Below are 26,661 nucleotides of genomic sequence, written 5' to 3'. Positions count from 1 at the left end.
TCTATCAATTGCTTTCTACTACTTGTAATTCTAGTTCACTTTGAACCTGGTGGGCACACTGTGTGGTAAGCAGAATTCTGAAGGTGTCCCCTCAAGATTTCCATTCCTGGTTACAATCAAGCATTAGTCTAGGCACTGCTGTGAAGGTATTTTGCAGATGTAATTAAGGTTACTAATCCATTGACCTTTAAAAAAAGGGGGGAAGATTATCCTGGATTATGCCGGTGCAATCAATTTAATCACATAAACCCTTAAAAGCAGAAAAGGAAGGCGGCAGAGTAGGCGAGCTGAGCACAGACGAGATGAGGCAGAAGATGAGGTCAGATATTTTTGTTATGTGACAAAGACTCAACCCACTGTTGGTGCCTTTGAAGATGTAGGAAGGGGCCCTTGAGCCAATGGATGAGAGTGGTCTCTGGCAGCTAAGAGGGACCCCTGGCTGAGAGTCACAGGAAATACTCCGTCCTACAGTAGCATGGAACTGAATCCAGCCAACAGTGTGAATGAATGTGAAAGCAGATTCTTTCTCTAAGCTTCCAAATAAAAGTTCAGATTGGCTAACATCTTGGTTTGGGCCTTTTCAGTCCCAGAGTAAAGGAATTAGCTGAGCCCACACAGACTTCTGATCTATAGAGCATTGTGAGATAATTACCTTTGTGTTGTTTTCAAGCTGCTAAATTTGTGGTAATTTATGCATCAGCAATAGGAAACTAATACCATAGACCTATTACTCTCAGCAGTTTTTGGTAAGTAACTCTTAGAACCCATTGAAAGAACTTAAAGAATTTTTAAATAAGAAGAGTTCTATATACTATTTTTTCTAATGTTTCTCAAAATTCTTCTCAAATTTCAGTATTAGGAAGGTTTTTTTAATAGAAATCTCAGAATTTATTTTCTGTGCAACTTCTTGACTCCTACCATCCTCTCTCCACTTTCACTATCTTGCTGAAAATACTTAAAAACCTCAGTATTTTGTGCTTCTAAAGGTTGTAAGATTGAGAAAGAATAATTTCTACTTCATTAACTATATGCTTACAGTAATTTAAAGATTAATCCTCCCTTCAACACTTTGATTCTCCTATCCAGTCTTTGGAGGATATGTGCTAAGGGGGTGGGGGCTTCTATTCACAGAGCGCACTGGGGCGTAGCGTGCTGGATCACCCCCACCAAATGCTCCCCTCCCTCAGTCAAAACATCTGCTAGAAGAGAGTCACTGAGGGTGAATACAGCAGTTGAATAAAGAGATGAAAATTTAGATTTCTTTTAGTTTATGCTTTTTAACATTATCTGATATTACTACTGTAATGCTTGACTGTGAATTTTATTTAAAATTTTTATTATTTTATATTGTTGAGTTCTCTTTCTTTTAATTTATTTTTCCTCAGTCCTCCACTTCCCCCCCTTAAACAGAACCCTCCCCACCCCAACAGCTGTCATCCTGCTCTCTACCTATGAGTCTGTCTCTATTTTGCTTGTTAGTCTGTTTTGTTCATTAGATTCTACATATGAGTGAAATCATATGGTATTTGTCTTTCTCTGACTGACTTCTATCACTTAGCATAATACTCTCCAGGTCCACCCATACTGTCTCAATGGATAAGATTTCCTTCTCTTTTTACTGCTGACTAGTATTTCATTGCATAAATATACCACTTTTTTTTTTTTTTTTTTTTGACCACTCTTCTACTTCAAATATGCTTCAGATCTTGGTTATTGTAAGTAACACTGCAATAAACATAAGGGTGCACATATTCTTTTGAATTAGCGTTTCAGGTTTCTTCACATAATTCCTATAAGTGGAATCTCTGGGTCATAAGGCAGTTCCATTTTTAACTTTTTGAGGTAACTCCACAATACTTTCCATAATGGCTTCACCAGTCTGCATTCCCACCAACAGTGCATGAGGGTTCCCTTTTCTCCGCATGCTCGCCAGCATTTGTTCTTATACCACACACATGAATAAACTCAAAATGGATTAAAGACATAAATGTTAGACTCAAAACCATAAAATCCTAGAAGAAAACACAGGCAGTAAAATCTCAAACATTTTTTATTGCAATATTTTTTCTGATATATCTCCTCAGGCAAGGGAAACAAAAGAGGTGTCTGGCAGCTCTCCAATGCTGACTTTGGCTGGGAAAGTTGGGTGACTATACCATAATAATTGATTATTCTCCATGAACCATTCCTACCCCCACTTTAATCCAACTTTGTTTATATTTTTCTCCTGTGAGCTCAGATATGCTTCGCTAGCTGAAAAGGCAGAAAATTTGTGTGATAAGAAATCAGAGGGGTTAGGGGGGAGTACTACAACATAATGGAAAGAAAAGATCTTATGTTGATAGTGTGACCTTAGAAATGTCACTTAACCTCTGTGTTCTTACCCATATAACCAAATGACAACACTGGCCCAGTCAATCTTTTTTTATATAATTCTTAATCTTCATTGTATATTAGAATCTCTAGGAGAGTCCTTACAATGTAGAGGTGTCTGTGCCATGAGGTAGGTTGAAGGAAGGCCTAAATCTCTCTCTCTCTCTCTCTTTTTTATTTATTTATTTATTTATTTATTTATTTATTTATTTATATTTTAATCTCTTTAGGTCAGCCAAATGTGCAGGCAGAGCTGGAAACCAAACCTTTATAGTATTGTTGTGAGGACAAAATTGAATAATATTGTCAAAGAAACCTGAAAGGGACTATTCAAATAAGCACTTCCCAGGGGAAAGCATGAGTGACATTTTTCCATAGTTTTTTCTTCCTAGTAATAGCAGTATCCTGGCTGACTGCTATTTTTTGCCCCCTTATCAAGAGGAGCCAGGAGAGACAACATGCCTAGATGATGCTCCTCAGTTAAGAGTGATGCTCCCAGATCCTAGGCCTGCATAGTCATGGCACTAACGACGGCCAGCCTGCACTATGGTTTCCCATTGGCCTGGCAAGACGCGGAACTCCCAGCCCTGCCTCATCCAACCTCCGAACCAAATCAGAGGCCAAAAGCTGCTTCTCTCTGCACAGAGATAAGACCAATATGCGCAAAGGCCTCCACTAGTTACCTACCAAGCTCCAAATATTCCCTAAAATTATTTCTTTATGGTTGGTAAATTTAGGGTTCTCAAGCTATGTTCAAATGTGTGACTTGGTTGGTGCTATAAACCTGATCGACACTTTTTTTTTTAACTATTTGAGATATGACAGGGCAAGACTATTATGGGATTTCATTTTATTATTCAATGTCAACCCTATAAATATTCATAGAAAAGTGGGGAAGATTAAACTTCTGATAAGCATTCAACAGGACAAAGAATAAAGATTAACCTTTTGTATAAAAGATTAACCTTTTGTATATGATAAAAAATTAATATAAAATATAAAATTAGTACCGAAGACATTTGGCAGAAGAGGTGTAGGCTGAATTTGTATGTTGAGATGACTGTACGAGTTCTAATCATCTATTAAGGGAACAAAAGATGAGCCAGCAAAGAATGTCACTTCTTAAGTTGAGAGAGGAGAGAATATAAAGTAAGAGGAGTCTTTGCCCACCCAGAAAAGATTTTTTGGGGACTAGTGATAATTTTTTAAAAAGAAAACTGTTTAATTTACATAGTATAATGACCCTTAATTTTTATATATTAATAATATTATATAAGTATTGATAGCTTTCTGGCTTCTAAATTATAAATCTTTAACTTATTTTGCTCAGTGTAAGCATTCACTGATCAAGAGACATTGATCTCGGTATACAGAATTGAACTCTGTCTAATTTTGTATAGTTTCTCTCTGATTGATTTATTGATTCCTCTTTCAATACTAGTAGTGGGATAAAAACAGACAAAAATCTCAATCCTCTTGGAACTTAGTTTCCAGTGGAGAAAAAAGGCAATAAACTAGAGAGATAGAAAACTAGAGAGATGATTTTATTCATTTGTAGTGTTTCAGGTGGTAGTAGGGCTAATGTGAAAAATAAAGCACTAGAGGAGATAAGGGTTTGGGAGAGGAGTTGCTTTTATTAAAAAAAGAAAAACTTTTATCAGAGAAGGTCTAAGAGCTAAGTGGATGTTTTTGCAAGGAACAAAAGAAGAGAGAGGGAGGGAGAGTGATTGATTGAGCGAGCGAGAAAGCCATTAATGGGAAGAGTAACTTCTGAAACATGCTTGGAAGTTGATGCGGGAAGGGGGAGCACTTTTAGGATATTGTAAAGACTTTGCCCATTACACTGAAAAAAAGGGAGTAACTAGAGGATTTTTTTTTTTTTAAGATTGTATTTATTTACTTTTTAGAGAGAGGGGAAGGGAGAGAGAAATAAAGGGAAAGAAACATGAATGTGTTGTTGCCTCTTGCACACTCCCAAATGGGGGGACCTGGCCCATAAGGCAGGCATATGCTCTGACTGGGAATTGAACTAGCAGCCCTTTGGTTTGCAGGCCTGCACTCCATCCACTGAGCCACACCAGCCAGGGCTAGGGGGTTTTAATCTGAGAAGTAACGTGATCTCACTTTTTCACAGAATGTTTTTGTCTCTTGTACTGAGGACAGATTGTAGTAAGGTATGGCTGGATGCATGGAACCTCTCAGAAGATTTTTATATGCTTTAAGAATGATATTCTGTAGGCTTGGAGCAGAGTGGTAGTAATGGAGGTGGTAGAAAGTAAATTGCTGAAAACATTTTCTAGTGGATATGATGTGGGGTGAAGAAAGAAGAGAGAAAATTGTTACTTTATAGATATTTTAATCTGAACAATTGTAAGAATGAAGTAGCCATTTTTGAGATGAAAAGCTGTGCAAACAATATATTTGATGACTTTATTGGGTGTTTGGATTTGGATATGCTAATTTTGAGGTGACTATCCATATTCAAATACAGATATCAAGTGTTTCCCTAAAAGGCAAATTGAAATCCTAATTTCCAGTACCTCAGAATGCAACCTTCTTTGGAAATAAGGTCTCTGAAGATACAATTAGTTAAAATGAGGCAACGTTGGAGTAAGGTGGGTCCCTATTTCAGTATGGCTGGTGTTCCTACAATAAGATAATCACGTGAAGACAGAGACATACAGGGAGAACACTATGTGATGATGAGTGTGGAGAGCTGGAGTTTTGTACCAGCAATCCAAGGAATGCCAAATATTGCTGGTAAGGCGCCAGAAACTAGGAGTACCAAGGACGGATTTCCCTGTGGGTTTCAGAGGAAACATGGCCCTTCTAACACCTAGATTGTAGGCTTTATTCTCCCAAACCATGAGATAATGCATTTGTGCTCTTTTAGGCCACCCAGTTTGTGGTACTTTGTTATGGCAGCCCTAGGAAATTCATACAGAGAATAAAGTGAATACTGAGAATTTGCCATTGAATTCAGCTAGGTAGAGATTAGTGGACTAGACAGGAGCAGTTTTAGTGGAACTCAACAGTTAAAACCATGATTGGAGTGGGTTCAAGAGAAGAGAGAAGATGCAATGAATTAGGAGCAGTACGTATAGGTAAATCTTTTAAGCAACATTTCTGTGAGGGAAGAAGTGAAGAAATGAGATCATAGCTGAAGAGGGATACCAGGTCACAAGCAACATTTTGTTCCTTCCTTACTCCTCTTTTTTCATTCTCTCCCCTCCTTGTCTCCTGCCATTTCTCTTCCTCTGCCCCCACCCCCACTTTCCTTTCCTCTCTCTCCCACCATTTATATCCCTTCCCCCTCCCTCATTCCCTTTCTTCCTTCCTCCCTCTCTTCCTTCCTTCCTTCCTTCCTTCCTTCCTTCCTTCCTTCCTTCCTTCCCTCCTTCCTTCCTTCCTTCCTTCCTTCCTTCCTTCCTTCCTTCCTTCCTTCCTTCTTCTTCCCTCCATTTCTCCTCACCCCCCTTTTTCTTTCTAGATAAATGTATTACAACATAATTGAACACTGATGAAAATAATCCATTAAAGAAGAGAAAGCTGAATTTGGAGGAGGGAGAAGCAACAATTTCCCTGAGAGGCCAACTGGGATCTAGTGCATAAAAGGGAAAATTAGCCTTATATAGGACTGTGACAGAAAGAAGACAGATCTGGCCATAGATATAGAGAGGCAAATAGATGTGAAGAGAATATATGGAGAAAACTTCTTCAATTGCTTCTATTTCTCAGTGAAAGGGCAAATGAGTTTACCTGCAAAACAAAGGACAGTGGTAGGGTAGTTACATATTTGAGAGAAAAAAAAAGTTAGGATGTGGTCACCAGGTGAGCAGGAAAGTTACAGGGAGATGAAGGATTGTAGGTTTACACTAAGTGTTATTTTGAACTTGGTGGTCGTGAGTTTAGAGAGACCAGTCAGTAAATTTTGTGTGTTTTGTTATTGTAAGAAATGTACGTTTTAATTAATTGATTAATTATTGTTCTAAAAGAACAAATTAGAAAGCAATAGTTTAACAGAAGAATTAATGGACGTTTCATTTTTCCCATGAATAGGGTTGCCAGATCCAATATACACACTGTTAAGTTTGAATTTGAGATAAGCAATGAATAATTTTTAAAATATATGTTCCTTTGCTGAAGTTTATGGATTTCCCATCTGCAACTATAAGAGCAGCTTGTGGTGGTTGGACTCATATTAGTTTCTGGATGTGTATAGATGGTGTTAACATTTTTTTCTAGGAAATAATAAAAAAAATGTTTATGCACTTAAATATTTTACCGTACTACACTTGCCATCTCTCTGGGAACATTTGCCCTGTTATCAGACTCTCAGTGACTTTAGTCTTTTTAATGTTAGAGGCTGCATTAACAATCTTTAGGCTAATAGCAAGGATGGCCAGATGTTTTCTTTTCTTTTCTTTTTATTTATCAAATCTTGAAGAAAAAGTTGTATCTTCTCCCTTGAAGTCTGCCTTTTACAGTCTTATGAAGTTCTTTTTGACCAATATAAATGTTTTAACAGGGTTAAAAATAGAAATGGCATTTGAGTCTTAAATTAGGGGAATTGAAACTAGTGATTTCAATGGTCTAATAGTACCGATCTAATTGTTCAATGTTGAAAAATATATGTACTGGTTCAGTTAGTTCTTAAGTAATTATTATAGCTATGATTTATCCAGTATTTACAATGTACTAGGCACTTTCCTGAATATTTAAGATATTAGGTTTTAACAAAAACATAACAGAACTCATGAATCTATTCAATAAATATTGGTTGCTCTAAGCCTTGGAAATACAAGTGAATTAAAGATACTAAAATCTCTAACCCCATTGAGTTTAAATTTTGATGGGCAAGAGGCAATAAAAATAAATAAGTTATTGGATGGTGAGAAATGCTTTGGAAAAAATAAAGCAGGAAATGGGGAAATGGGATAATGGGAGCAGAGATCAATTTTAGATACGGAGCTCAAGGAGACTTTATTGACAGTTGAGCAAAAACCTGAAGAAAGTAATAAGTGCTATATGTGGTCATATGAGGAAAAACTGTTCCAAGGGGATGGGCCAAGATGCAAAAATGCCCAAGAGGGGAAAACATATTGGGCATGTTGAACCAGTAGTGATGGTGTTTGGAATAGAGTGAGCAAAGGAGAGATGAGGGAAATATTTGTCAAATAGAGGGAATGGTACCATTTGGGGCTTTGTGGGCCACTGTAATGACCTTAGTTTTTACTCTGAATGAAATGGAAAGACATTGGAGGCATTGAGTAGATGAGTAACCTGATTTAAGTTTAATTTTATGAAGATCACACCGGCAGTGTATAATAGACTGCAGGGAGACAGGTGAGGAAGCAGGAAGGCCAGATTGAAGGCTGTGTTCACAATCTGGTAAGAGAGGCAATAATCCAGGGTGGGAGCAGGAGGGAGAGACAGTGAAAAGTAGTTAGATGCTGGATATATTTTGAAAGTAGAATTTTCAGGATTGATGAGTTTTGTGTGAGAGATATGAAAGAGCTGAGGTTGATTCTAGAGATTTGACCTGAATTAAAGGGTCAGGAATTACCATTAGTTGAAATGAGGAAGACTGCAAGTGGAAGGAAACTTTATGCCATGAAAAATCATGAATTTCATTTTTAAAAAGATGAGTTTAGGTTTTTGTTAGACAGTAAAGTAGATATGTCCAGCACAGGTGGACATATAAATCTGGAGTTTGGGCTACAGATAAAAAGTAGGGAGGTTTTATTTAAAGCCATAACATGAGTGAGAGTAGATAGATGATGTAAATAGACAAAAATTTAGGTTGAAGCTCTAACCGGTATGGCTCAGTTAGTTGAGTATCATCTTGCGAAGTGAAATGTCACTTTTTTGATTCCCTGTCAGGGCACATGCCTGGGTTGTGGAGGGTGGGTGTCAAACCCTGGTTGGGGCATGTGCAAGAGGCAACGGATTGAAGTTTCTCTCTCACATTGATGTTTTGCTCCCTCTCTTTCTCCCTCCCTACCCTGCTCTCTAAAAATAAATAAATAAAATCTTTTAAAAAAATGTTTAGGTCAAAGAACTGAGCCCTACAACAACCCAGTGCAGAATAGGAAGATGAAGAGCAATAAACAAATGATATTGGAAAAGAAGCCAGGAAATCACAAAACTAACTAGGGGCAGAACTAATTTGAACCCCGCACTGGAGTGCCTTTAATTCCTGAGGCTTTCAACACTGTTCTACATGGCTATATTTTATTTTTATGACTATTAATCAGTATTTTTCAAAGTTCTAATCCATTCCAAGAAAAAATGATAATTGGACCCAAAATACATGAATGATATAACACTCTTTATGAAAACTGAAAAGATGAGAAGAAAAGTAATGGATGTTAAGAGTTTTATTTTGTATGTCATGCATTATGCCTGATGAATTATAAATAATATCTCATTTAATCCTCATTTCAGGTATTATGTTGCCCATTTTGCAGAAGAAGGATCTGAGGCCAGCAGAGTTTAACAACTTCTTAAGTCTATTCAGATTTTAAGTGTCAGAGTCAGAATTTCTAGCCATTTCTGTCTGATATTTTCTACTATTCAGCATTTCATCATCCATAACATCCTGATTCTGAGAGAAAATTATTGTTTCAACAAGCAACATTAAAAATTATGATATCCATAGTAACTATTTTATAGAAGAGATGAATTCTTCATGTGCTGTTTCTTATATTATCATAAATAAAGCCAACATTATAAAACTAGATTATAGCTCATATGGTAAATAAGACATGCTTGAATTCTAAATTTAAAACACACACTTTCTGTGAATTCACAATCTTCTGTCAGGGCCCCTTTGTAACCAGCCACCTATTTCTGAGGTGGTGAGTTGGTCACCTGTCCTAGCAAAGCCCAGTCCCATACCCTTGCCTCACTGGCACATCTCTGGGAACTGCAGCACTTTGAAAGTTGTCCCTAAGGAATTATAGAGGCCTCCACCACCCTTAAGAGTACAGACTAGAGGTTTAGAGCATCTCACAGGTCAGCCTATCCCAATTGCCTCATGAATCAAGATATACTCCATTAAAATAATATCAAATAATATTTTGGGGATCTCAAAGAAGAGCCATACTTGTACCCTGAGTACACAGTGAAGAGAAAAAGCGCTTTTCCTTTCCTTTAGCCCATGTTCAGTTACCAGCTGTGTAGGCCAGTGGTCAGGACCTGTCCTAGAACACAAGTGCATAGGTTAGTTCTCTCTTCTCTCTTGAAACCAAGAATATTGACATAATACTTTCTTTTTATTGTGAGAAGTGCTCTATTTTTGTTAAATGCTCTAGTCTCCATTCATTTAAATATATCTAAAAAGTATATGTTTAGTAAGTCTTCCTGAAAACAATGTTTTGTTTTGTTTTTTCTAAAAACAACCATTTAGAAAATATAATGGAAACAAAGATCTTAATTACTAATTTGACAAAGCTTAAGCTCCTTCTAGGAATCTTTGCATGTTTCTCTTCCTCACTTCACATGGGTCTCTGTACAACTATCTCCTCTGAGAGACCTTCTCTGTCTCTACCTAAATAGCCTTTCTTTAGTTCCCCTTCTCATTATCCTGCTTCAATTTTTTCATTGCTCTGAACCATATATTTGAGTATTTTCTTTATTATCATTATTTTTTGTCTACCTACCTATTTAAAATGTAAGTTCTGTGAGGCTTGGGGTTTTATCTTGTTTAATGTCATAGCTCCAGTTCCAAAAGTGTTTGGTGTACATTGTAGGTACTCAATAAGTATTTATTGAATGACTACATGTTGATTGAATTAAAGAAGGAAAAGGAAAGGAAGGAAGAAGGCTGCAAAAGACAATAAAGACAGAGATGGTCAAGTTGCAGACGCTCAGGATACCTTCCATTTGCCACACCTATTTTCCCAGGTTTTTACCCATTTGGGGTTGATGTGTTAACTCTTTAGTGCTGGAACTTGACGGTGGTCCCACTGACTAGGTTTGCCAAAAATATATTATAACACAGAGAGTTGCCCTCTTTTATATATTTTTCAGTGAGGGAGAATAATTCCCTCACTGAATTGTTCAGGGATTTAAAAAGATAATTTATTCTCCCATACTATTTTAGTCACATATTCTTGATTATTGTAACACTTAAATTTTAGTTGTTTGTTTATTTCCTAATCGCTCATTAAGAAATAGTATCTCATAGAAACAAAATTTTAGAGCCAAATTGTATCTTAGTGTTTATCTAATTCAGCTCCAGATTTTACAAAAATATAAGTGGAAGCCCAGAGGGAGAGAGTGGTTTGTTAGTCACATGCTGACAAGTGACAGAAATAGGACTTGAGCCGATGTTTACTGACAAGTTACCCAGAGTAAAGTGAAAGTTCTAAACAGAACAAAATAAAACAGTCCTGGCCAGTGTGGCTCAGCTGGTTGGAGCATTGTCCTGTAAATCAAAGGGTCGCAGGTTCGATTCCTGGTCAGCGCACAACCAGTATTTCTCTCTCACTACAGTGTTTCTCTCCCTCTCTCCCTACCTTCCCCCTTGCTCTAAAATCAATGAACATGTCCACAGGTGAGGATTAAAAACAAAACAATAATGCATATATCACTATTCATTAGACATATTAATGTAAATGGAAAGGAACACACATCTCCATGATGAGTCCATGCAGCTCCATCTTTGTGTAATATTACAGCTACTCACTGCCAATTGATTGGATTTGTTTTCAACAACTGGCAAAAAAAAAAAAAGGAAAAAGGGGACTTAAATGTAAACATTTCAGCTGTGACGTTGCCATGGGCACTTTCCCTCTCAAAATTGTTAATAACCAGGGCTGAATTAAATTGCATGATTGTCTCTACCACATAACAGTTTTGTAAAGGATTTGGGGGAAAAACAGTAATCTGATTTTGGGTAGCAAAATTGTGGGGGTATTTTTAACATTGTTTGATGAGTAGGGCTGCCATATGTTATGTTATTGGTAAATGGGTGAAAGTTTATATATAATTAATAAATTTATTTTTAAAAACAGGCGTGCAGTGGTTCATAAAAACTGAGAGATTCAGGTGGGTTTCTTTTTGTTTTTTGTTTTTTTTTAATATTATAGAGCTAGAGATGAGAGGAATTGCAAAGATTACAGCTCCTGAAGAAGAAGACAAATGAAGGAAAGGAGATTCTGAAATGAATCAAAATTTGTCATTTGGCTTCAAAAATTTCCTGTACATTAGTGGCCACCCAGGATGCCCATGGGTCAAGATGGATTGGCGTGAGGGCTGTATCTAATTGTATCTATCATTCCAAACAAACAGATAAATGGACAAACAAATAAAGGTCATCCCATTAAAGAACAAGAGAATAAGACAGTAAAGTTGCTGTAAGACTGAAATACAAGATATGCAAGGAAAGGTTTTCCAAGGGAGGCCAGGATCAAAACTTAAATGTTGCTATCTAAAACCTGTAGAGAATATTAAACTTTTCAATAAAGCCGGCAGCCAAATCAAGGCTAAAAATTTTAAATAAAATGTGGCATAGACTCTCTCTTGGCACCAGGTCCAGACAGAGACCATCTTGCTTCTTAGCATGCAGTTTCTTTGTGTCTTCTCTTTGGAGGGAGAAAAGAAGATATTCTCATTAAAACTGGCAACGCATCAGAAACACTGACCTCTGCTCAGAGAAGAGCTTCAAAATCTCATTTGAGTTTTTGCCTCAATGCGCAAGAATATGAAGAAGTGTGAGAGAAACATGGAGTATTTTTTAAAAGCTTCAAAAGGATAATTTTGGCAATAAAGAGCTTCGCAATTGTCTGTAGAATATTTGCTTGCTCTTGGGAAAAAGATAAATTGCAAGCTAGAAGAATTTTTTTCTCCCCCACTCCCCTCTTTCCTTTCATTTGTCCCTCTCTTTCTCCTCTGGTGCCCCTTCTTTTCTCTCCCTTATCTGAATTGTTAGAGCTTCTGACGCAATTGAAAGCCCAGATCTAGCAGACTTGGCACAGCATTTTTATCTGTTGTATCGAAATATTGTCTTAAGAGGGATCCAAATGCTTTAAGTATCTGCCAAATGGTCTTACTCTGGGGAGAAAATAAAGTAAATGTTCTTTGTGGGTTACTCAAATACACACTGGAGTCTGGCTTTCAGTATTAGAAAGGGTGTTGAACTTCGTTTAGGCCAGGCTGTCCTTTCTGACCATGGATATGATTGCTTCCCAATCCCCTTTCCTCGGCTCAAACTCCTCAGTCACTGGACTTCACTTGTGAAGCTTCTACTTCACCTGTATTTCTCACGTCTGCAAAAACCTTCATTCTTCCTGGCTGAAATGTACCTCCTTGCAGTCTCTGCATATTAGTTTACTTCTGTTTCCCTAAGCTACAGACAATTAAAGTCTAATTCCTTTTCTATATGGCAACTATTAAAGTATTGAACTAATAGTTATTTACTGCTGCCTGTCTTATTTAGGCAAGAACATCTGCATTATGATACTCTACTTTGCATTTCCGAGGTTCTGGACTCTTTGAGATCCTGCTCACTTTCCTCTGGACATGACTCAGTCACTTCAAGAGCTCTGCCACTTTGTAGCTGCTTGGCTTTGGGAAAACTAATCAGCTTCTCTGTGCTTTTGCCTCCTCATCAGAACATTGAAAATGGTAACAGTACTGACCACCTGTGTACTATAAATCATGTAAAAATAATTAATACAAAAAAATCACACGTGGCCAATAAATGTTTACTACTACTACTGCTATTCCTATGGTAGTTACCCATATCTCCACTTTGGTGAGTGTGCTTCCATCAATGAATGCCATTTGGTTTTCTGGGATTCCCACCATTCTGTTCAATGGAATTGAGCTTATAGTCAGTCAATGCTTGTAAAGTTTTTACATATTTTCTGCCATGTACATATTATAAATCCTAAAATTGTATACTTATCTTTCTAATTCAAAAACAATATTGGGGCTTTGATGCTCCAATTTTTCTGTAATTCCCAACCAGTTCTCATCTTTGGATGCTCTGTAGTTATTCTTTCAAACCCATTCCACTTCCTTAAACCTTAGACTCTACTATTTTTTCCTCACAGTCTGACCTGTTTTCTTTCAATGAGAAAATTGAAGCAATTAGAAAGGGCTGCCTCCTTATTCTCTCACCAGTCTTCCAGTCCTACTGCATCCATGTTCATGTGTTCTTTCATTCTGCTCATTAGTCTGGAATTTTCTTTTTTCACGAAGCAAAGCTCAAGTTAATCCTTCCACCTTCCCTTGTCCCATCCCAGGTAACCTGCTAAATTTTACTAATTATTATTTTGCTTTCCTTCAGTTTCACCATCTTTCTCTCTTCTAAATTCTCCTTACTAGAACTAGTGTTCACTTATCTTTCTCCTTAAAAATATGTATTAAGGTTTAGTACCACATTGTATATGCTGTGCTTCAAAAAAAAAAAAAAAGGGGAGGAAAGTCTTTTAATCAACCTTACAAATGTCCATAAAGAAGTAATTGAATTTGTTATTTCTAATTTTTACTTTACTCTTTCACCTCCTGATCTACTATAATGTGCTTTCTTGTCCTAGTCTCTATGAAAACTGTTGCAACATTTGGCAACTATTGTTCAATCACTTCTCCTATAAACACTTTTCTCTCCAGACTATTAGGCCACACTCTCCTGGATTTCCTTCTCCTTTCTGGCCACTTTCTATTAATCTGCTTTGTGAATATTTTTCTCCTGCCAGTTTCAATGTTCTTTAAGATTTTTGCCCTAGACTTTCTCCTCCCAAAGAGAAGTCTACTTACCCTCTCAGGGCAAGCTCATCCACTTCTATGACTTAAAACCCAACTGTATGCAAATGGACCTCACGTATCTCCTGAAGTACCTGAAATTAAGCACGTCCGTGGAAGAACTTCTCATGTTCCCTTCTACTCTCACTGCCAAGCCTGTTTATTTCTCTGTAGCTTTCAGTAAATCATTTCTACATTCAGCTGGTTTCCCAGACAAGGCTGGAGACCATCTTTGCCTTTCTCCAATTAATTTTCATCTATACAGGTAGACTGGTTTTTGTAATATACAAATTTTCCATTGCCAGTGCACTCCAGAAAACTTTTTCAGTGATTCCTCATTATACCTAGGATAAATTTAGAATAGGAGTCACATGTCTCTAAGCTTTAGGTAACATTCACATGTTCAACTCTTTCCTAAACATCCTGGTTGCAATACACAGCACTATCTTGGGCAAATTATTTCTGCACAATGGTATATGAATCATTAAGTTCTGAACTTCCATGGGACTTCCTGACATTAATTCTTTCTTTCTGATGTTTGTTTGACCCTCTTCTATCAGATGCTCATGCACTGTGGTAGGCCAGAGAGATTTCCCACGGAGCTTTTGAAGAGCATTAGTCAGGAGGGCAGCACAGGAGTCCCAAGCCCAGATCAATTGAATCAAAATCCTAGAGGATGGACCCAGGCAGAAATCTTTTGTAAAAGCTCTTTTGTTGATTCTAATGAGCTGGTAGGGTATCAAAGCCTCTGGTTGAGAATTCCTAAGGTGGGGCAGAGATACATAAAAGCCAGCATGAATGGGATAGCAACATGAGATTCAAGGGCACAAAGAAGAATCACATCAAAGGTAAAACTTTGTCAACCTTTGTAGCGTTTGCTGTCCCAGATTTTTATAGGTTGCTTACATCTTTGGAACTGGCCAAGAAGGGTGCAGTTTTGCTCTCTAAACCAGGTAGTATATTTGTTTGCCATTTCTCTTAGCTCATTAACATTTTACCATTGGTTTTTAAACAGTACAGACTTTTCTTCTCATTTTTTTAAATGTACACAGTATTATTTTTAAAATTCTGTGTATTTTAGCTACTTTTCAAAATGCTTCAAAGGTTAATTACAAGGTGAAGCCTTTTATACTTTTCTTTTACTCATGTTCAGTTAAGAACTTCATCGTGCCTATTCTCAAAGCACTTTAAACAATTATCTGTTTGTATTTACTTTCCTGTATTTTGATTTATTTTGCTTGTTTGCATATTACTTTCTTCCTCTGTACTGTGATATCCTGAAAGCAGAAAGTACCTCATACATAACAAATGTTCAATAAATATTTTTGGACTATATGATTAGATGAACAGATCATGTGTATTCTTTGACTCTCTTGACTTACAGATATACAACTTTTACATGTTTATATTTGGTTGTACAAGATCCACTATATTATTTTACCAAAACATGAACTGAGCACATCTATGCATGGGATCCTATTTTGGCACTTATTTCTATACCTATTTGTCCATTTTATTCATAAACTTCTTATGGAGCTTGAGGTATAGCCATCTCCTTTTCCTGCTTATGACCACATTTTTTGAAAGCCTTCAAACCCTTTCAGACTCTATGTTTTATAGAATTTGAGGCCATGGCATTGTGCTTACATTTTTCTGAACTTTTTGGAATCCACAGTTTTTATATTTCTGCAAACTCTAAAGTACCAATGTAACTTTGCTCAGGGATTTTACTGCTTCAATCATGAATTCTTTCTGATTAGTTATCATGGGATTTACAAAGCTCTTTTCTTGTGACTCCCTTTCCATCTGAACAAGACTTGTCAAGGACACTTGATGTCAATGGGAACTCAGTGATTGAAGCTCATGTCACTACTCTGAGCTGCCTGTGTTCCCGTTGCTGTCTCAATCAGGAAAGCCACATCCCTTTCCTCCTTTTTGCCTGGCAGTTTGGAGTACACTAATAAGATCATGTATTTTGTTATCTCTTTTTACCTTTAAAAGTAGATAGCTTTAAACCAAACAATAACTCTTCATTTTCCCTTTCCAGATATTTAAGATTAATTAATTTTAAAAATCTACTTTACAACATAGTATTTATAGTCACAAAACTGTATTATGTAGTACTTAAAAATTTGTCAAGAGGATGTATCTCATGTTAAATATCTTTTAAGGATACAAAAAAGGGGACCCAAATAAATTTTGGAGGTGATGGATATGTGTGTTACCTTGATTGTCATGATGGTTTCATGGATTTATGCATATATCCAAACTCATCAAATTATATACATTAAATATGTGTGATTTCATATGTCAATTATACTTCAGTGAAACTTTTTATATATGATCTTGCTTCATACACTTAAGTGGTATTAAAAAAATAGATAGCTTTAGCAGACTATTAACCCAAAATATATGTATTTCCTACCTCCCTATCCCCTTCAAAATTTCAATAAATTCAGTACTTTTACATTAAATAAGCCGAGCCTTCTATTGCTGTATGAGTTAAGGGTTTTATTGCAACAGTACTCTATGATGGCCATATATTTAATTTTAACTTTATTTTTTGTCACTGTCTCATCAATTGTACTTTGGTATATACATACAGACACACACGTGTATGTTTTAAATAGATATCCTATTTTCACATATAAAATTTTTTAATCCTGAATTAATTTACTAGTTTTATTCCAATGCCACAACATAATCTGTGTTTGCTCTGTTAAACTAGAACATTTCTGTTTCATTCCCATATGGAATCATAGACTTGATGCAATTCCTTAGAAATCCCAGCAAGGTTTTGTAGACACAGATACATTTATTGTAAACTAATATGGAAAGGCACACTCCTCAAAAAAAACTAAAATACTCTAAGCAAAGGAGAATAAAGTGGAGGAATTACTCTACCTGATATTGTTTTTACCATATAACTACAACAATCAAGACAGTGCAAGACAGAAGGATACATAGGCAAGAGAGAAGGATACATAGATTAATGGAACAGAATATAGGATTCAGAAATAAACTGACACAAATATGCTCAGATGAATTTCATTAAAATATTTTTTAGTTTATTGGGGTGACATTGGCTAATAAAATTATATAGGATTCAAGTGTACAATTCTGTGACACCTTATCTATGTATTTGTGTTTATCACTCAGAGTCGAATCTCCTGTCACCATGTATTTGATCCCCTTTACCTTTTATTACTAAACCCCTTCTCATTGGTAACCATAGTACTGTTGTCAGTGCTGTGATTTTTGTTTGTTTTTCTTGTTTGTCCATATATTGCTTTCAATTTTATATCCCAAATATAAGTAAAATCATATGGTTCTTAGCTTTCTCTAACTGACTTATTTTGCTTAACATGATATCCTCAGGATCCATACATGTAGTCACAAATGGCAGTATTTCATTTTTTTTCTTATAGCTAGGTAGTATTCCATTGTATATATGTACCATATATTCTTTATCCAATCATCTATAAAGGACACTTTGGTTGTTTCCATGTCTTGGGCACTGAAAATAATGCTGCAGTGAACATAGGGTTACATGTATCTTTACAAATAAATGTTTTCAAAAATTTTTGGTAAATACCTGGAAGAGGGGATTGCTGGGTGATATTGTAACTCTGTTCTTAATTTTTTGAGGACCCTCCATACTGTTTTCCACTGTATTTGTACTGGTTTACATTCCCACCAGAAGTGAATGACGGTTACTCTTATCCACAACCCTTCAACAGTTGTTACCTACCTTATTAATAATAGCCATTCTAACAAGTGTCAGGTGTTATCTCATTTTAGTTTTGAATTGAGGTTCCCTGTAGTGAAGTTATACTCAGCTGATTTTTGATAAGGTATAAAATTAATTCAGTGGAGGAGAATAGTAGCCTTTTCAACAAATGGTGTTGTAGCAATTTGATGTTCATTAGCAAAAAGAAAAAAAAAAAGAAAACCTTGAGCTATGTCTTACATCATACACAAAAACAAACTCAAAATGGATCATAGTTGAGTGCAAATAAAACTTTGAGAAAAAAATAGTAGGACATCTTTCAGATCTAGGGCTAAGCTAAGTGTTTGTAGACTTGATGCCACTTATCATAAACCAAATAGGAAAAATTGATTAATTGGATCTAACAAAACAAAAAGTTTGTACTTTGTGAAAGCCAATGTGAAAAGGATAAAGACACAAGGTACAGAATGGTAGAAAATATTTGCATTGAAGTATAAACATATTATTAAATACTACTCAGTAATAAAAATAAACTGTTGATATACATAATACACTGGATGAATCTCCAAGGAATTATGCTGTGCAAAAAAAAACAAAATAAAAAAAAATTAATTCCAATGTACTAATACATTTTTAAATTATAAAATTTGGAAATGGAGGAAATAGATTTTTTGTGGAGTATAGGACAGAAGGGGTGTGTGTGTGACTATAAAACACAACTTGAAAGGTCTTATATACTTGTATCTGTTCAATATTTTGACTGTGGTGGTTACTGAATGTATGAACCTAAACAGGCAACAAAATTTTGTAGAACTTAATACACAGCCACAGCCCCTGACACACACACAAAGAGTATAAGTAAAACTAGGGAAATCAGAATAAAATTAGTTGATTATATATTTGTTAACATTCTGATAGTATAGTTTTACAAAATGCAGTCTAGAAGAAAAATTGGCAAAGCACATAAGGGGTGTATCTATTACTTAATATACAAGGGATGTATCTATTATTTTTACAACTACATGTCAATTTGTAATTATCTCCAGAATAGTTTCATTAGAATTTTAGATAACTTACAGTATGATATTATCTAAACTAACCATAATTTTGTCTTTTTTTTTTTTTTTTGATGTGGAGCAGTTTAAATCAATCTACTGGGGATAATATACATCTTGTACTTTCTTCTTCATATACAATATATTTGAATGTATCATGATTTGAGAGTAAAAGGAGATTTGGAAATTGAAAAATAAATATAACCAATGTGCAGTAAAGGCAGTAGAATATGTTTCTTTCTTTCTTTTTTAACAGTAGTCATTTTTGAATTTGTGAGGACATATAGCCAATTCCTATAATTTTAAATTAGTGACAAGGTAAATTAATAAACATTGATTCACAGCAGAGAAACTTTAGGATAAAGCATTTACTAGACTCTTTTATGTGTTGCAACACATGAAAAATAGAGCACAGAAACATGGGACATTGTCAAACAGTTATAAAAGGAGGTGATTTAGACTAGATATCCATTCCATCTACATGGTTTAGTAATAATGGCATCAACTCTGCTGGAAGTAAGAAGATCCCCATAAATAGTTTCCCACTGAGACTTTATAATGCAAATATAACTGTGCATACAAAACTTTCCAGTTCCAAACCAGTGTTGACAAAATGTAGGTTCATTTAAGGACTGAGGACTTGAAGTACATGAATATCATGCTCTGAGTCACAAACAAAGTCATTGATTACCCAAAGGAACAAAGTTGTTATCCTAAGTCTGAGAGTTGCAGATCGACAAAGAGTTAAGAAAGAAAATATTTTCTACATGGCAATAAGATTTTATTTAAATATGAGGATTAGGTAGCCTCCCAGTTCCCATTAGTATGATTTAAAAGTTTATCTTGTAAATTTTGTATAATTAATATGGTATTGAATCACTAAATTTTGGGATGATTTGTTATTCGCAGCTAATGAGAACACCACTGGTTTAGTTTTGTTATCATCTGATCTTTGTTATCACATGATGTCTATCTATCTGTCATCTTTCTAAGCTTTCCTTCATAAGTAAGATTTAAAAAGGCCTTTCAATAGTCTGCTTAATGAGCTTGGTGTAAGCACAGGTTGTTTCATGAATAATCACTAGCTCTCATCTGGGTATGCCCCTGGGATTCTAAAGTAGGGCCATCAACAGCTGAAATATTGACTTTTTTTATGTCATTGAAGAAACTGGCGAGGATGTCTCTGCAGAAATAATAAATCAAATACCTAAGAGGGGGCTAATAAAGTACTCCTTGCTCCTTAGTCTCCAATCCATGTACCCAAAAGCTTATTGTTAACTGTTGGCTTTCAAAGTACTTCAGAAATATTTATTATATGTACTTTTGAAAATGGCAGGCATTTATATGTATCACCCTGTTTGGAAATATTCCTAGCCAAGGGAGTAGTTGAGCTGAGGTGAATACACAGGCATTTGAATTACCGTTATAGCACATTGAATAACAGTGGTAGGTTAAGTGCATTGTAGCAAATTGAAGAGTGGAGATGTGCCAAAACCAAGTATGTTGGCAGCAATTCAGACCCTGCAACGTTCTGCACAACCAGTGTGTAGGGTGAGTAATTTTCTACCCGACCTGCTGACTGTGAATAGATTCAGCATTGCTTAAATGACATAGTCATATTTTCTAGGTGGACGGAGTGTAAGGTTTGATTTCAGGGTTGTATGTGTATGTGTTTTAAAGAAATATTGCCATTTTTATTGGAGACTTTTTCTGAAGGAAGTGAGAATCTGGATTATCTTTATCTCACTCTGTGGTAGTAGTTTAAGTTACACATGGGAAGTTGAGGGGGGGGAGGAGTCTGACCCCCCCAAAACATCTAGAAGTAAGCTGCTTTCTCGATCGTTGTGGCGTTTTATCTATACCTCACAACACTTAAGTATGAGAAATCTGCTGCCCATTTACCTACCCATGTGCTTTGTCACAGAAGGAGGGAACAGGCTCAAGTTCTGTGTCCTCAAACCTTAGCCTTGGGACTTTTACAGTTTCACTCATACATCCAAATGTGATCTGCTAATTTTCCTTTGTCCACAGGGTCTTCACAAGGAATGAGAAGCCTACTGGTTAGAAGAAATAGCATATTTGGCACACATTTTGATGTACTTTTAACAAAGGGACAATAATGCTGACCATTACTATTTTGCCACATACAGTTTTAATTGCTAAGACTCAATAATTTTAGTGTGAGGGTCCTGGTTTCTACCACCTAATAAACTGAAATTAAGATATGTTTTCTCATTTTTCATCACAATTAAAAAGGACAATGGTCTCATATTAAATATATTTTAAGTAAAGCTATAAACTTTTCTGCAATTTTCAAGTTAAAAAAACTATTTTGAGAGATTGGATAATAATTATGATAACCTACAGGTGTTCATGTTACCTAATTCATTTTAAAATGTAGTGACTTAACAACAATCATTTATTATCTCATTTTTTCTGTGGGTTAGGAGCAGTCACAAGCCCTTGCTCAGATTCAAGGTGAGGGAAACTAGACCCCAACTCTCATTGTAAAAAAATATTAGACTCATTTTTAGAAAAGCATGTGAGATAAGATATATATTAGTCTGACCATCCTAAAAAAATACAATATGCCAGAGCAGGCCTATTTATTTTTTCTGTAAAGAAGCTACACAAGATTGGTGGTTTCATCAGACGTATAGGTGTATATGTGTTTAATGGGATTTATATCTTTAAAATTAATATGACCTCTAGAGTACTTTTCATTAGCATTAAATCATCTTTGAAGAAATTATTTTAATAATTATCATTTTTCTTCCTAAGGATGGGTTACAGGTTACCATTTACAAACTCTTCTATTCCTTTGTTGTTATAAAGAACACTCAACTACACACGTAAATGTATTTATTGATAGAGTGATTCCTTAATTTTATCATTTAGGAATTGCATTTGGCTGCAAATAACAATCAACTTAAAGGAGTTTTTTGTGTTTTGTTTTGTTTTTTAATTTTTTTTCTCCACTAACCCAAAAGTTTAGGGGTTGATGATTCCTGGCATGAGTTCACTTGCTCAATGATGTTTTCAAGGATCTGGGTTCTTTTTGGATGCTTGCTATGTTAGCTCTGATACTGCTACCTTGCAGATATCTTGTCTCTATCCAGGGTGGGAGGAAGACAAAAGGAAAAAATGTCAAAGGAACATATCCTAGTTAACCCTGATTAGGAATAAAAAAAAAAAAAAAAAAAAGGTTCTTTCCTGGTGAATTGTGTCTATTATCATTGGCACATGACCAAGCTGAACAAAAGGGAGACAAAAGTATCTTGTTTTCTAGGTATTCGAGGGTTCCTTTTTTTTCTTTTTTTTAATATTTCCCTTAGAAACAGTCTGTGAGATAGACATGCAGAAAGTTTATTGGGATGTGATCCTGGAAGAGAAACCTGTAAGGATGGGAGGAAGACAGGCCTGAATAGAGGGAGAAGCTAGTTTACAAAGTGGTTGCAACTGAGATCTCACCTGATTTTCGGGGGATTCTGGAATTCAGATGATCTTTGAAATTTGTCACAAACTGAGGCAAGGGGGCTCAGCCTCCTGGCAAGGGGCATTACCTTAGGAAAGGTAGTTTCCTATAGCCAAGGATCATAGTGAAAATCAACAGCAGATTTTCCCAACAGCTGAAAGATGGGCACGTGCATTATGAAGAGAGGGTCTGGCTAGAGCTCCACAGTATGCACTAGAGTGGTAGAAAATGCAAAAGGAAAGTGAACTTGACAGTACGCATTGTGTGAGCCAACTTATCTACATAACATGTGTTTACCCTTTTGTATTTTACTGTTTTCCAAATATTTCACATAAACACACAAGCATTTTGACTGCCACAGTCAATCCCCTCCCTGTTGTCCATGTCCATGGGTCCTTGACTAGACCATTCCCCTTCTTTCCTCCCTTCTCCCCTATCCCCTCTTCCCTCTGGTCACCGCCAGTCTGCCCCTTGTTTGTATGCCTCTGGTTTTATTTTGCTCATTTGTTTTGTTCATTAGGTTCCTCTTACAGGTGAGATCATATGGTACTTGTCTTTCACCATCTGGCTTATTTCACTTAGCATAAGGTAGAAAAGAATTCCTTCTTTCTTTATGCTACGCATGCTGTCGCAAAAGGTAGAAAAGAATTCCTTCTTTCTTTATGCTACGTAGTATTCCATTGTGTAAATGTATCAGTTTTTTGATCCACTCATGCATTAATGGGCACTTAGGCTGTTTCCAGCATTTGACTATTGTAAATTACATAGGCAGTAAAATCTCATATATTTCATGCAGCAATACTTTCACCAATGTATCTCGTAGGGCAAGGGAAATAAAGGAAAGAATAAACAAGTGGGACTACATCAAACTAAAAAGGTTCTGCTCAGTTAAAGGAAACATCAGCAAAGTGAAAAGGGAACCAACTGTATGGGAAAACATATTTACCAATGATACCTTGGACAAGGGTTTGATCTCCAAATATTTAAAGAACTTAAATGACTCAACACCAGGAAGACAAACAATCCAATTAAAAAATGGGAAAAGGACCTGAACAGACACTTCTCCAAGGAGGACATACAGAAGGCCCATAGGCATATGAAAGGATGCTCAACATCACTAACCATCAGAGAGATGCAAATTAAAACCACAATGATATACCACCTCACATCTGTCAGAACGGCCACCATCAACAAATCAAGTGCTGGCAAGGATGTGGAGAGATGGGACCTCTTCTCCTTTTTCAAATTATGCTGCTTCATCTTTTCATAGATCAACCTCCATTTCATCTGTACCTATTAACTGAGTAAAGATAAATATGAGTATATTACTGGACCTATTTTTAAAAATGGCCATTGTCACAGGCTGTATGTTTTAAAATAATAAAATAAAATTTTCAAAACTAGCTTAAATTTTGGATATTAACTCCTTATCAGATGTATTGGTGAACATATTCTCCCATTCTGTGGGTTGTCTTTTATTCTACTAGTGTTTTCCTTTGCTGTGCAAAAACTTTTTAGTTTGATGTAGTCCCGCTTGTTTGTTTTTTCTTTTGTTTCCCTTGCCTGCAGAGATATATCTGATAAAATATTGCTATGAGCCATGCCCAAGATTTTGCTGCTGATGTTTTCTTCTAGGATTTTTATGGTTTGGGGCCTAACAGTTAAATATTTAACCCTTTGAGTGCCAACATCGCTGTGAGTGACGCTGACAAATTTTCCCGTGTCAACGTTGCTTCCAGAGACTCTTTTTCCTATGACTATTAATGTAAATAACAATGGAAGAACTCATATTTTATGTTTTGTTCTTTTTTTTTTAGCACTTCAGGTTATTGATATAATTTTTTCTCATGTTGATCCAAATTTCAAATTACGCATGGCACTCAAAGGGTTAATCCATTTTGAATTTATTCTTGTGTGTGGTGTAAGAAGGTGGTCTAGTTTCATTTTTCCAGGTGCTCTATTCTGTTCCATTGATCTATGTGTCTGATTTTATGCAAGTTACCATGCTGTTTTGAGTCGTCTTCGTCGTCGTCGGCAGCCGTCCGTCTCGAGAGACGATGGCGTAGCTTCTTGAGAGTCTATCTGCACCGCCGAGAATGGCTGTGCAGTCCGACTCGGGAGTGACAATCCCTGCCACACTTGTTACAGGTGAAGGCAGATGGCCGTTGTTGCTGCTGTTGACGCTGCTTCCGCCTCGATCTTTCCTGGACCGCCTCCTCGTTGCGCGCAGCCTCTGCACGTGACGTACCTTGCCTGACCGCGAGCCTCCAGGCTAGGCAGTCGTCTGCTTGAACTTCCCATGTGTTGAGATTGATGGAGCATTGTGTCATGTCCTTTTTGCAGATGTCTTTGAACCGCAGTTTTGGGCGCCCTGTCATCCTCTGGCCTTCTGCTAGCTCGCCGTAGAGGAGGTCTTTGGGGATACGGCCTGCATCCATTCTTTTGACATGGCCGAGCCACCTGAGGCGTCTCTCGCTAAGAACTGCATGCAAACTGCTCATATTGGCTCGCTTCAGCACCTCGGTGTTGGGGACCTTATCCTGCCAGGCGACATGCAGGACGCGTCGCAGGCACCTCATGTGGAAGCTGTTGAGTTTCCTTTCATGCCTTGCGTAGGTGGTCCACGTCTCGCTGCCATAGAGGAGAGTACTGAGTACGCAGGCTTGGTAGATGCGCAGTCTGGTTTTCTCAGTGAGGCTGGAATTGTTCCACGCTCGCCGGTTCAGTTTGGCCATAACTGTGGCTGCCCTGGCGATTCTCCGGTTGACCTCCAAGTCGACTGACAGAGAGCTCGAGATGGTGGACCCGAGGTAAGTGAAGTCGTTGACAACCTCCAGGGTGTATCCGTCGATGGTGATGCATGGGGGAGTCCCCGTGCCTTGAGCCATAACGTTCGTCTTCGTCAGGCTGATGGCTAGTCCGAACTCCTTGCATGCGTGGGAAAGGCAAGTGACTAGCTGTTGGAGTCCCTCTTTGGAGTGTGATGTCAAATCTGCGTCGTCGGCGAAGAGCATCTCACGGATGAGCACCTCTTTGACTTTGATCTTGGCTCGTAGACGGGCCAGGTTGTAGAGCTTGCCATCGGATCTGGTGTGAATGAAGACACCCTCGCTGCAGTCCTTAAAGGCGTATTGGAGGAGCATGGAGAAGAAGATTCCGAACAGCGTAGGCGCGAGGACGCAGCCCTGCTTTACTCCGCTGCTGACTGGGAAGGCCTCAGAGGTTGCGCCGTTGTAGGACACCGTGCTGTGCATGTTGTCATGAAAGAACATGACCACAGCAAGCAGATGTGGTGGACAGCCAATCTTCCGTAGCAAGCTGAAGAGACCGCTTCGACTGACCAGATCAAACGCCTTTGTAAGGTCGATAAAGGCGAGGTAGAATGGTTTATGCTGCTCGTGACACTTCTCCTGCAGCTGGCGTAGGGAGAAGATCATGTCCACTGTTGATTGGCCAGCTCTGAAGCCACACTGGGACTCTGGGTAGATGCAGGAAGCAAGGGTCTGCAAGCGGGCAAGAGCGACCCGGGCGAATACTTTGCCGACGACGCTGAGGAGAGAGATGCCCCAGTAGTTGTTGCAGTCGCTGCGGTCTCCTTTGTTCTTGTACATGGTGATAATGTTGGCATCTCTCATATCCTGGGGGATGTAACCCTCCTTCCAACAGCGACAGAGTAGATGGTGGAGTGGCTGTAGCAGGACTGGTTTCCCGCTCTTTAGGATTTCTGGAGGGATTCCATCGCTTCCTGGTGCTTTCCCGCAAGCGAGGCGGTCGATGGCTTTGCTGAGCTCTGCCGCAGTAGGTGGGGTGTCTAGCTCCTCCATGACTGGTAGGTCTGGGATGGCGTTAAGAGCAGTGTCTGTTACGGTGTTCTTCGTTGCGTACAGCTCGAGGTAGTGCTCGGTCCACCGCCACATTTGCTGTTCCTGGTCAGTGATGACCTCACCTGTCTTGGACTTAAGGGGGGCGATCTTGGAGGGGATTGGGCCTGTTGCCTTCTTGATACCCTCATACATTCCTCGTGCGTTGCCTATATTGGCGGCTTCCTGAATGCTTCTGCACAGGTGTAGCCAATAGGTGTTGGCACAGTGGCGGGCGGTCTTCTGGACTTTGTTCCTGGCAGCCCGTAGAGCTTGAAGTGTACTGGGAGTGGGCGTGACCTTGTAAGCCAGTAGGGCCTTCCTCTTAGCCTCGATCACGGGTTCCATTTCTTCCCAGTGAGCCTCGTACCAGTCAGCGTTTTTCCGCTCTTTCTTCCCGTAAGCAATAATGGC

General features: G+C 37.6%; 1 protein-coding gene across 1 annotated transcript in view; it reads left to right on the top strand.

The window, feature by feature from the left end:
• CTNNA3 (catenin alpha 3) overlaps positions 1–26,661 on the top strand; it is a 1,620,658-nt gene that overhangs the window by 948,235 nt on the left and 645,762 nt on the right. The window lies entirely within an intron of this gene.

This window comes from Furipterus horrens, unplaced genomic scaffold (assembly GCF_987537825.1).
Source record: "Furipterus horrens unplaced genomic scaffold, mFurHor1.1.pri manual_scaffold_5, whole genome shotgun sequence".
Classification (NCBI taxonomy): domain Eukaryota; kingdom Metazoa; phylum Chordata; class Mammalia; order Chiroptera; family Furipteridae; genus Furipterus; species Furipterus horrens.
The sequence above is the reverse complement of the archived record's forward strand: the minus strand, read 5'-3'. Positions and strand labels throughout refer to the sequence as shown.